Here is a 13,031-nt window from a genome sequence, read left to right as displayed (position 1 = left end):
ACCAAAGGAATACAAGACTACCGGAATATATTTTTAGTACATGATAGGTGCTCGTACCCATTTGTTGGTTCGTCACAACATGAATTAGTGGTCACATGTCTCTGAAAACGGGTTGGGAGAGTTGGGTATACATTTACATAGGGAGCCTAATTTGAAGATAAACCCCTATGCCTTTGTCCAGCTTCGGCTTGGACATATCCACCCAGCCAACAAAAAATCGCCATGTGAACATGAAATCTCACTTGTACTCTCAAATGAAGTAGCACTGGATCATTGGGCTTCACAGGCCGAAATAAGCACCAAAGACCAAGGCCCAAAATATCGAATTCGGTTAATATTTTGATGTAACTAAAAACCGATATATATTGGATATATCGGAAATATCTATTTTTTTTGTTGACCAGTCAAAATTTTGTTTTGTATGTCGATATATCAGAAATAACGTCAATATATCGGTCAAAGTCAACAATTTATATCGGATATATCGTATATATCAGTCGATATATATCGTTATATCAAAAATTGTGATATATATTGAGAAAAAAAATCTAATATTCGGTTGAGATATATTGAATATATCCATGTCGGTGTACAAAAAAAACGATATATATCGGATATATCGGTGATATTTTGGGGCATGCCCAAGACTGTCAAGAGGCAAAACGGCAAAACAAGAAGCATGCATCCGAATAACAGGTTGGTACAATAAAATAGGGGTCTTGGATTGGGCACTCATCAAATTGGATTGGGCAACCCAAAAAAGAAGAAATATTACAAGTTTGCCATATTACAAGTTTGCCATCAAAGTTCAAGCCCAACAACCAATCCAACCGGTCTCGCCATGTCGTTTGAGTACATATCGTTTGAGTGTACACTCAAACAATCTCACCATATAGTTTGAGCGTACACTCAAACGACCTCACCATATAGTTTGAGTGTACACTCAAGTGGTCTGCGCGTATCGTTTGAGACAAAACTCTTGGTTTTTTGTTAGACGGCATGGTATCGTCGTTTGGGGACACTCTTGGGCGACATGGTGGGGTCGTTTGGGGACTCTCTTGGGCGACATGGATGGGTCGTTTGGACTTAAAAAATTCGGTTTGTTTGTCACGATGTTCATTTTAAAAATCAACTTCCACTTAATCAACCCAAACTCGAACTCAAACTCGAAAACAACTTCATCAAACTTGGGCAAACTCGAACTCAAGTTTAATCAACCCAATCTTCCACCCAAACTCCAAAAAAACATCAAGTTTGAAATCATCAAGTTTAATCAACTCAATCTTGCACCCCAATCAAGTTTAATCAACCCAATCAAGTTTAATCAACCCAACCAAGTTTGAGTATATACTCAAACGGGACACGACTCGAATTGGGTGAAATCGCCAACTTCAATTCCCATTGTTCATTCACAACTCAACATTCGAAGTATAAACACGATGTAAACTTGAAGTTTTTTTTTTTGTGTTTGGGGTTCAGTCTTGCGAGAGAGATGATACTGGCTACAAAAGGTTTGAAAAAAATGGTAGCTGATATATGTTGGGGGGGGTGTATTGAGCTATTGTTGTTGGACTTAGTTGTCGGATTTAGACCAGAGGCTGCCTAATGCAATTTGATGAGTGGAGAGGGGGAGAGTGTATTGGACTTAGTCGTCGGATTTGGGCCGGAAGCTGCCCAATGCAATTTGATGAGTGCCCGTTCCAGAAAATTATATTGAGATCAAACTATCAACTAAACAACTATGTGGCATGTTTTCACAACCAGATGCTGCCAATCTTAAAAAGAGTAGAACCTCATGTACATATATTTGCACTGCATCAAATCAATGGATCTATTTTGGCTTATTTTTTCAGCTAAACTAAGAAATAAGAATACTAATTCCAAAATGCATTCATTATCTAAAAAAAATACAAAATACAGAAATTAAAAATGTAGCCAGAAAAATCCATAATCCTAGTTGAGTAGACTGCTTGGCCTTATGTACAGTGGTGGAAGTCAACAGAGTGGACTAACCTGGGGGCCATTTATAACGACTCATTTGTTCAAATGTCCACTGAACTGATTTAACGTCACCATTCTGCCGACTTGCTTGAACACGGCGCACACGATAACACCACCTCAATACGAAACTGATTCGCCGCGTAACACCATTTCATGGCAGTTTCTCCGTTGAAGAAGACTTCAACGAGTGGGTAGAGCGAAATGGAAACGAGTATGTCGTGTGGCCAACTGTCAAAAAGTGTGTCCACGAAATAATTTTCAGTGTGGGCACCCATTATTTACAGACGTCACATTTGACGGACAACCGTAAAACGAGGAAGACATTTAGGAATTTTTTGGAAGATTATATAGTGTAAGTAGGCCCTTCATTCTCTAGTCTCTATATCTTCGTGTCTTCTCCATCTGAGAGTGACCTTATACATACATTTTTACTCTCGGAGGAAAGGTTTTGTTTTGAATAACTAGAATTGTTGTGTAAATCAAACAACTGCATGAACAAACGATTTGTCATGGTGTTCACAGGTCTCGACCAGTCCGATATGGTGAGACTTCATTCTTTTTTTTCTCTCGCAATAGGTCTTTCTTTTTCCTATAGCACGACATTTTAACTAAAAAGTTCTAGTAGTCCACTAGATAGTATTTCTTCTTCCCTACCGTATGTGTCTCTCTTTCGATTTTGGTACACATACGCAAAACCTTTTCCCTAATAATGCAACAGCTATAACTTCATAGTTGGACATTGACAAAAAAATTTAGATTTTCATATCCTTCTTGGTAACTACTAGAAGCATCCTAGAAATCTAAATTTTACAGGTACGTAAAGAAGCACAACCTACATTCCACGATCCATACCTAAGCAGCACCTATTTGGGGGTACCTACCACAGTCCACAGTACCGCTTGCCCAAATGGAGAGTGACACGAAAAAATCATGTGTTACCAAAGTACCAACCATCTTAACTATCTAAAGCAGCGCCTATTAACTCTCTACTGCCACTTGCAGCCCTTCCATATATCTTCACTCTATCTTGGTGGACCCTTATGGCCTTATTAGCTTTACCAAGCTCTATTTTCCTGTTTTTTTTAATGGTAAAAGCTCTCTTTTCCTACCAAATCTTCCTTTCGCGATATGTTCCGATCAATTGAACTGCACAATAAAACTTTCCTTTTCGTTCGGTAGGTCAAACCGTCAAAGGGCACGAGGCCCTTAAATTCAATGCTTGGGGGTTGACTTAAATACTTAATCATTCTGTTCATCTATCATCCTTGAGAATTGTGCCTTTTACTCAAAGATTCCTTTCACAATCCAAGTTTCCAACATTCGTGATTTGTCATTTGTAGATAGAATGACAGAGAAACATAGACATATATACCAACCAAGTTTTTTTTTTAGATAATAGCCAACCAAGTTCTACGTTCTCGATATTCATATTTTAAATACCATGACAAATTAAAGTCGGACATATAAGCGTATGAGACTATGAGCAACGGGTTGGCCGTGAAAAAAAAACATAAATAAAAATAAACGCATGAAATACTATGTATGTACTTATATCACCATAATTCCAATGTGTATGAGCAAAAAAAATTCCAGTCTAAGGATTGCTAACAGACTAAATATACTTTATCTCAATTTTAACCTAATAATACGAATTAGATTGTTAACAGACTAAATCTACGTTGAGTCAAATTTATTTGAAGCAGATATGGTTTCACCGATTATAATCTCAATCCTATATGATATGATATCACTACAGAATCACTAACAAACACAACGTCAACCCATTTTGTCACTCAAGAAATCAAGATACATAATTATTTGAATTTCTTCTCGTGGACCTAAAGACAGCCCATGAACAAGTAGCCAGTGGCGGGGAAGAAAGGAGAAAGTCATCCTATGGGATAAAGTGACATAAATCACGAATCGGCTCAATTATTTTGCTGCGAAGTCAACAACATTGTTCTGCACATTTGCTCCAAGGTACACATAACTGGACCTGGCGATAACCGTAAATGACATCAAAATGCCAAACGTATAGGGTTTCTATGTGGAGTCACTTCTAGGTCATCTCAAAATCGCATCACTATTTATTGTTCCCACACTATAAACAAATTATAATATTAACTGCTGAATATTTTTGGTATTTTCTTAATCTCTACCACTTTCAATTCGTAAATAGTATAGCAGCACTCTTTAAGTCTTTGTCAGAGAGATTGAGAAGTCTGTGATAAAGAACAGTTGCTATATGGATATGAACTTTCTGCAACCGGACTTATAGTCCATATATATGCCAAAGGAAGTTATACGTTACGTATATTTGTTTTCTTATTTGGGATAAATATACGCACATCACTGTTATGCAGTGGCAATATTAATTTGTTTGATTTCGTGGCAACACTAGCTACGAAAACATATCGATTAATGATTGAGCATAATTACTTCTAAGCATATGATTCTTTTTGATAACGGTTCAAATTAGGAATCAAGAAAATTTTATGAACTCTTGTTTTGAATTGCTCTTTATCTCTAAAATATTTTGTCGTCTATTTCACTTTAGAACCTTTGAAAGAGAGTGAGGTATTTATCATTTAAACCCTCCTTTTTGCAATTTGAGCTCTTTACGACTACATACACAGAAAAGATTTGAAGCTCATCCGATAACTAAAAGATTGGTTCAAATGAGTCACACACACTGATGCCCATTTTAGAGTGATAAAGACAAAGGACAACAGTCTTTATCAATAAAAATCATAAAGCAGTAATTTATCTATAGCAGAAGTAATACATATATGCTTAGAGCATCCGTCGTTATAGTCTGTAACTCTATATCCATAATTTAACCGTGCACGTATCATATTTCACACAAGAATAAGTCCTATTAGATTTTTCGGACTTATGTAAGTTGCATTTTATCTTTTTATGGAATTCCTATTGTTAGAGTTCTAGAAGGGACATCTCCCATTATTAGGGGTGGTTTCGGATTGGATAAAAGGCTTTCGGAAAAAAAATTAATTTTTTTCGTACGACAATTTCTTTTCCGAATTCGGAAAGTTCAGAAAAACAGAAAATTTTCCGAAATTTCGGAATCAACAAAATATATAATCGGATTCTCTTATAGGGTAACCATTTTTATCCAGTTAATACATTTATTTAGCAATCATTTTGAAATGTATTAATTTAGTATACAATTTAGACCTTTTAACACGCTTATTCAGCAAGTTTTCTCTCCATGTTAATGTATTAATTCTATAAATAGGAAGATGAGAGAAAGAGAGACAATGTTTTAATTATATATCTAGGATTTTTATTTGGTTTGTAAACTATATGTAGTTTTAACTTAGTAACTATATGACGTAGCGGAAGCGATATTAAAAGTTCATTAGAACATAGAAGAGATAAATTGAAACATAAGTTTATTGATAATATTAAAAAGTTGATTCCAATTTTCGTCAATAAAACTCTTTATATAGAAAATTTCATCAAATCATCTTAGAAATCTACTAAAACACTAAGAAATATTTTCCTACTATATTTATATCATAATAGTAACCTTTTAAGACTACTATAATTCATAAATTAGACTTCTAGACACTTTTAAATTAGGCTTAAATAATAAAAAAGAAAATAATTTGTTTTTAGTAAATTTGGATTTACTAAAAACAATTAGACAATAACCATAGGCTCTATGTTCTACATCATTCTCCCCTTCTTTAAAATAACTTGCCCTCGAATTATGCATAAGAACGACAAATTCTTCGATTGGAGCAAGGCGAAGTAGACATAAAAGCTTGATTTTTCAATCTTTTCTTTTGACAATCCGATACAAAATTCTTGAGGCAAGTACAAATGTCAATCAATTTTTCACAAAACTTCAAGTATGGGTCTTCATAAATAAATTTCTCCCTTGGTCCTACTTATTATGGGGTATTTAGGTTTTAGTTCTAAAATTATCGATTATTAGGTTTTAGTCATACTTCCATTTATTGACCGTGAGTCGTCTCAGTTGACCGTAGTCAAACCGTTTTCTAATAATATATTTTTCGATTTTTTTGCAAATGGCCAAACTACCCTTGAGCGTGCTTGACACTACTTTATATTGAATTGTTAGAACACCAAGTTAAACAATGGATACGTGTCAAAAATCTGAAGCATTGATCCAATGGCCAAAATTAGAATTTGAAACAATGGGCACGTGGCATACCATATTCTCCTTCTCTTTAACATGAACATCAATCAATTTTTCACAAAACTTCAAGTATGGATCTTCACAAATAAATTTCTTTGGAAAACTGTGATATACCATATTCGATCTCCCTCTCTTTAACAATTAACTCGTCCTCGAATTTTTGCTCAAGATTAGAAACATTAACAACTTCTTTAGCAGCAAGTGACATTATCTCATGCAAATCAACATCATCTCCTAAAACTTTAGAAACATTAACCTACTCTTCAATATTTTTCTCCTCCTCAAAACAAATATCTACTACTTGTTCTTTCTCCACAATTTGATGGGATATTGGAACAATTGTAAGCACTTGAGTTTCATTTTTCTGAGGAGTAGAAAACACAATACAATCTTCAAGAGTGGATGTAGAAATTATCTTTTCACATAGTGGTAAAGATGGAGATGACTTTTTAGTAACAGAAGGTCGACTTTTAAAAATCACTATTTTACTCATGTCAGAAAGTCATTGTCTTTGTTTCTCTTGTCGTTTTTTTTTTATTTTTATTTTTTTATTTTTTTTTTTTTTTCTTGTTGCAATCTATAATAATTCTCTTCATTTTCTTGTTGCACTCGACGATATATAATTCTCTTCAGCAATTTGTTGAGCATACATGTCACACCCCGAATTTCGACAGAATTCGGAAAAACATTATTTGTTCCCGACTCTTCGATCTCCGAGGTGTGACGCACTCTCCACTTCCCAAAAACCCATAAATAGTTTAAATATGCGGATAATTAAAAACCAATAAAAATTTTAACTTAAACAAAAGTCCTCTTCATTACAAAAATTTACAAATAAAAATACAAATAACCTTGCCTCAACTGAAAATCTATATCACCTCAAAGGAAAACAAAGCCTATCTTGAAATGCGACGCTAACGCAAACCACAAGCAGCAACCAATCTTCTTCAACACTAAACCTGTCAAGACTTATCAACTATGTTCATTTAATAAACACATCCGATAAGCAAATATGCAAATCGGTCAAGATTATAAAATCTTTGGTGTGAGTAGCTCTAAAATACAACATATTCTTATACAAATATATACACAATCCATAAGGCGTTAGTTCCTCCACGGAAGCCTTTAACTTTCAACGACTAATACAACATCCTTAAGTACAATAATTAAAGCAGGTAGTTCCTCCACTGAGGCGCCTTAACTTCCCACTAACCACACAACAAACTATACGCATAATAAATAAGGCATGTAGTTCCTCCATCGAGGCGTCTTAGGTTCTAACTAAACAAATAACCAACATATTACCATAATTATATTATTTAAGGCTTTCTTTGCGTGTCCCTAAAATCACGTCATATCTATGTCTTACCTAGTTTTCCTGGCTACCACAATCGCTTCCCAACGCCGAACATGTACATCCACATGCCTCCCCTCACATAATGAACAACTCCGTGCGTAACTACCCTGAGCGGGATGCCGCACACCAGGTAACCCTCACACGAAAGTCATTATGCAAGTACTGCCACTATTCGGCATAAAATATCGCGCGTCTCGTTCTATTTTGCGAATGGAATAATCAAACCACTATTCGGCTACGCCAGAAGGGCCATTCAGCTTTACTGAAACGCCAGAAGGGCCAATCACATTACTTACGCCAGAAGAGCCATTCAGATTCACTGAAACGCCAGAAGGGCCAATCAAATTGCACACGCCCACACAGGGAAAATCACATGAGTTGTGGTAGCTAGGTTCTAGGATTTTCGTTACATAATTTATTCAGGTGTCATACATCTATGACTCATAATAATTCCACTATATCACGTGCAGGTCAAATACCTTATTGCACTAAGCCACAATATTTAGAAAATATCTCAATTATATCTCATAACTACTTTCATTCTGTCACGTGCTAATATATTATTGCACTACGCCACACTCCCATGAGAAATATCCACAAATACTCTACTAGCATCTCACAGATAAAATAATAGAGTGTTTATACATTTATTCTTCTAAAACTATTGCATTTAATATATATATCCCAACATATTATATAATGTCACAATATCAACGTCAAATCTTAATTAGATAATGACAACCAAATTTATACAAGCTTCCACAGCATTTTAGCATTTGATTTGTCCATACAATTTACAACATAAAATGTAGCACAATAAAAATTAAAATCCAATCAATCAAAACCAAATATATATATATATATATATATATATATATATATATATATATATATATATATATATATATATATATATGTTTTACACACTACTCACGTCAAATCTTAATTAGATAATGACAAACAACGTTATATAATTTTCGATAATATTTTATTACTATATTTGTCCATATTCTTAAATATGTGAAAAACTGGAAAAAGTCAATGTTCCACAGTCAACGGTCAAATGTCAAAGTCAACGGGCAAAGTCAATAGTCAATGGTCAACAGTCAAAGTCAATAGTCAACGGTCAAAGTCAAACTGTCGTTCTATGTTCAACATGTTCAGGGTCATAGCCATGGTTCGTGGCTAAGGTTAATGTGCATGGCTCATGGGCTCATGACTAAGGTAATGGTTCGGACCCAACTGGCCAAGCCCAAACCTTAAAACCCGGCCCCAAAAGTCTAAACCAACTTATTATTCAACCTGACCCAATTGGGGTCATAATGACCCGCCCACATAAATTAGAAACCGGCCCAAAGAAAACTAATAGAACTGGCCCAAAACAAAACAAACTAAAATCGGGCCTAAAACCAACTACGGCCCAAGACAAAACCAACTAGTTTTAGCCCAAACAACTTAACCTAAACTGGGCCCAAACTAAACCAAATAAAATCGGTCCCAACAACTAAAATATAATCGGGCCTAAACCAAAACCGACCCACTTGGTCCCGACCCAAGCCCAAGCCCAAGTCGTCATCTCCTTCCTCCAACAGCTCCACCAGCCACCAAAATTTTCCGACCACCAACTCTCCTCTTCATCAAATCGGTTTTGACCCAAATAAAAAACCCTACAACTTTAATGAAAGCTCCACCTCGATTTGCTACCTCAATCTCACTCCTACAAAGTAGATTTGGACCGTCCCCCATTAATGGCTTCTTGGAGCTTTCAACAGCCCCACCCAATCTAACGTTCAACCCTCCCACTACAACCAACATCAAACCAAGAAATACAAAGTCATAGCACAAGAGTTCAACCACCAATCCGGACAGGCGACACCATAAAAACTGTTTCTCACTTTCGACAGCCTCCACCAAATTCAAACCCGACCTCGCCCATCATCTACCAACAATCCACATTCAATACAAATACCCAACACTTCATAACACTAGGAGTTTAAAACCCACACAAAACAAAGAGTTAAAACTATGCAGGACGATTTCTGTGAGGCTGACGCCATTAACGCCTCCAAGCTCTGACAGAGCTTCGAGGGTTTAAGTTCAGAGTTTCAAAACCACAAACAAAAAGAGTCTAAGCGAAACACAAGCCGAAATCTTGCTGTGAGGTTTGCGCCGCCATTAACAGCTTCTCGAAGCTTCGACAGTTTAAGGCACAATATCACAGTTCAACAGTTCAAATAAAATTTCCAGAGTTTCAAGTTTAATAACACACAGATTTCAACCGAAAAGAAACCGACAGTAACGAGACTTTAATAAAAAAATTCTATAAAATATCTACTCACAATAATGAACAGCTCGACGAAATTCCTCCGAGTCCGAGTCGTCGCGCTCCACGCTCTAGCAAACGAGTTTCTAGCTCTGCCTCCATTTTTATTATTTTATTTTTCTTAGAACCCTATTCTCCAGAACAATACGAATATATACTTGGGTTTGAAACCCAAGCCCAACGCAGACTCGGGCCCAGAAACCAGGCCCACGTATCCCAAATCCAATCCAACAGATTTTAAATAAATAATTAAATTAAATAATTAATAAATAAATATGTATTTTAAAATATGGGCGTTACAATACATCTGTTCTTCAGTAACTCTTTGTGCATATATCTGTTCTTCAGTAATTCTTTGTGCATAAAGTTATTGTTGTCTAATACTTTCTTGACAACGAAATTCATAATCTTAAAGTGCTTGAGAATATCTTTTATGAGCAGTTTGTAAGCGAAATAAATTGTAAGAATAATCAAGATAGTCTTTTTCATGCCATAAACGAGTATAGTAATTATGGTGAGGTGATTTATAATACTCAAAATCAATATCTCGAAGACCGTTTTGTAGCTCACATATTTTTGTTTTGATAGGATAAATTCGAGCATAAAATTGTTGTGAAATTTAATTGAGAAATTTTCATTTAGGTGGTGGTGGTTTAATTAAAACAATGGTAGGTAAAGATCGTTGGTGGTAGGGTGATTGGGGTGGAAGATGAAAACGTGGATGGATATAGAGGGTGCACTATGGTTGGTGCGTTGAAATTGATTGCAAATTCCTATCTTTGACTGCTTGTTGTGATCTTCAATGGGGAAATATTGTATCAACACTATGGGTGGTGAGACACAAATCTTTCAATAAAAATCTTCTATCCAAAGATACTCTAAACAAAAGAAAACCAGTATTTACGTCCTGGGAACATCCTTCAACTTCGAACTGGATATCAACCTTAGAACACCGTCAGAATCTGATACCAATTAACGTAGCGGAAGTGATATTAAAAGTTCATTAAATAAATTGAAACATAAGTTTATTGATAATATTGAAAAGTTGATTCCAATTTTCGTCCATAAAGCTCTTTATATAGAGAATTTCATCAAATCATCTTAGAAATCTACTAAAACACTAAGAAACATTTTCCTAGTATATTTATATCATAATAGTAACCTTCTAAGACTACTATAACTCATAAATTAAACTTCTAGACACTTCTAAAATAGGTTTAAATAATAAAAACGGAAATAATTTATTTTTAGTAAATTTGGATTTACTAAAAACAACTATACAATAACCATAGGCTCTATGTTCTACATCATTACTGTATGAAATAGACAATTAATATATCTTAAAAATTTAGAAATTAATCAGAAATCAAATCAAATCGGATTTTGAAAACACATCCAATTCCGATCCAATTATTTTTCGAAAAAATCAAATATCGGAATTTCAGAACACAGATATCCTTGCCAAATCCAGAAAAATATCGGACCGAAATTCAGAAAAATTGGGTTTTCGAAAAAAATAAATAAATGGCCACCCTATATATCCATAATACTAAGTTCGTTGTGTGCGGATGGCCCAGGCCCATTATGGGTTTGGGGGCAACGCCTTGGACCCGAATATTTTAGTCATTTTCTATTATCGTTAACCAGGATTTTTCATAAATATGGTTATTAACTTCCATCTCTAAAAAGTAGCTACTTAGAGCATCTCTAGGTGGTGGTAGCATACTCTTCATATTTGAAGAATGCGAATGAAGAAACTGGTTGCAAATTTCGACCAACTCTAGGTGGTCACAAATTTCATTCGCAAATTTGGAATAAGGTACCTTGCGCGACATTCATACTGTCGCGCGACATTACCAATGTCGCCCCCAAGTTGAAAAAAAAACTCACGCAACATTCCCACTGTCGCACCAAATTGAAAATGTAAAAAAAAATAACTCACGCGACATTAGTAGTGGCGCGCGACAGTACTACTGGCGCGTGGTGCTGGTCAAAGTAAAAAAAAAAAAATTGGGGCGATATTTGCAATGGTGCGCGACATTACCAATGTCGCTCCGCATCCGCATCCAAATTGCCAAATTTGCGAACAAGAATGCGAACAAGTAGGTGATGCGACCACGAATGCTACCACCTAGAGATGGAATTTCGGCAAATTCCAACGCATTCCTTCAAATTTGAAGGATGCGACTGAATTTACTACCACTTAGAGATGCTCTTAAGTTAACTTAAAATAAATATGTAAGTAAAACTTCACCTAGAAAATGAATCCAATCATAATATTTTGTAGATATGATATATATATCTATCATATGATACCTCTACAAAATTTCAGCTAATTTGGAAACCTCTAACATTAGCAAAAAATGATTGCAAAAACTTAACATTTATGGACCATTAGATTTCTCTTTAAAGATGACAACAATTTTAATCTATATTATAATTTTCCAAATGAGCTGAAATTGTGTGGAGATGATCTTCATAGTGAGTGCTTCATAATCACAAAAAATTATATTTAAATTCATTTTCTAGCTGAAGTTTTACTTACGTCCATTGTCACCAAGTACGGTACGGGTTTAAAACATTATATTTGAAAAAAAAACTTAGTTCGTGTTTTAAACAGAACGTATCAAGAAAAAAAAAATGTAAAAAAACGTGGGGCATAAAAAACGAGCTTAAAACGTATAATACGTAAAAGAATGGCAAAAACCGATGATAAATTAAAGAATACGATAGATATGGAGTTTGATTTTTTTTATAAGAATGGAAAAAAGAATAGGCACAGAAAATAAAAATAATAATAATACAAATAAAAGAAAATTCAAATACATGAATGTATCAAATTATCAATTACTCATCCAAATACTAGAAGTTTTAGATTCAGTACCAAAACACGACCCTAAATAAGATACCATGGCCGTCCCTTAGTTTTGAACCCTGTGCAAACGGCGAAATGTGGCCCTCTTCCAGTCTTCCATCAACACAAATTGGATCATCGAAATATTTCCCTTCTTGCATTTTTTGCTAGCAAAGTTAATTTTATTTAAAAATTCATTTTCAATAGATATTAACGCTAGCCCATTTAGACTTTCTTGTGACATAGTCGATCTAAGGTATGATTTCAATAATTTTAATTTTAAAAAACTTCTTTCTGCATACGCGACAGT

This window comes from Coptis chinensis, chromosome 4 (assembly GCF_015680905.1).
Source record: "Coptis chinensis isolate HL-2020 chromosome 4, ASM1568090v1, whole genome shotgun sequence".
Lineage (NCBI taxonomy): Eukaryota > Viridiplantae > Streptophyta > Magnoliopsida > Ranunculales > Ranunculaceae > Coptis > Coptis chinensis.
This window is presented reverse-complemented; position numbering follows the sequence as displayed.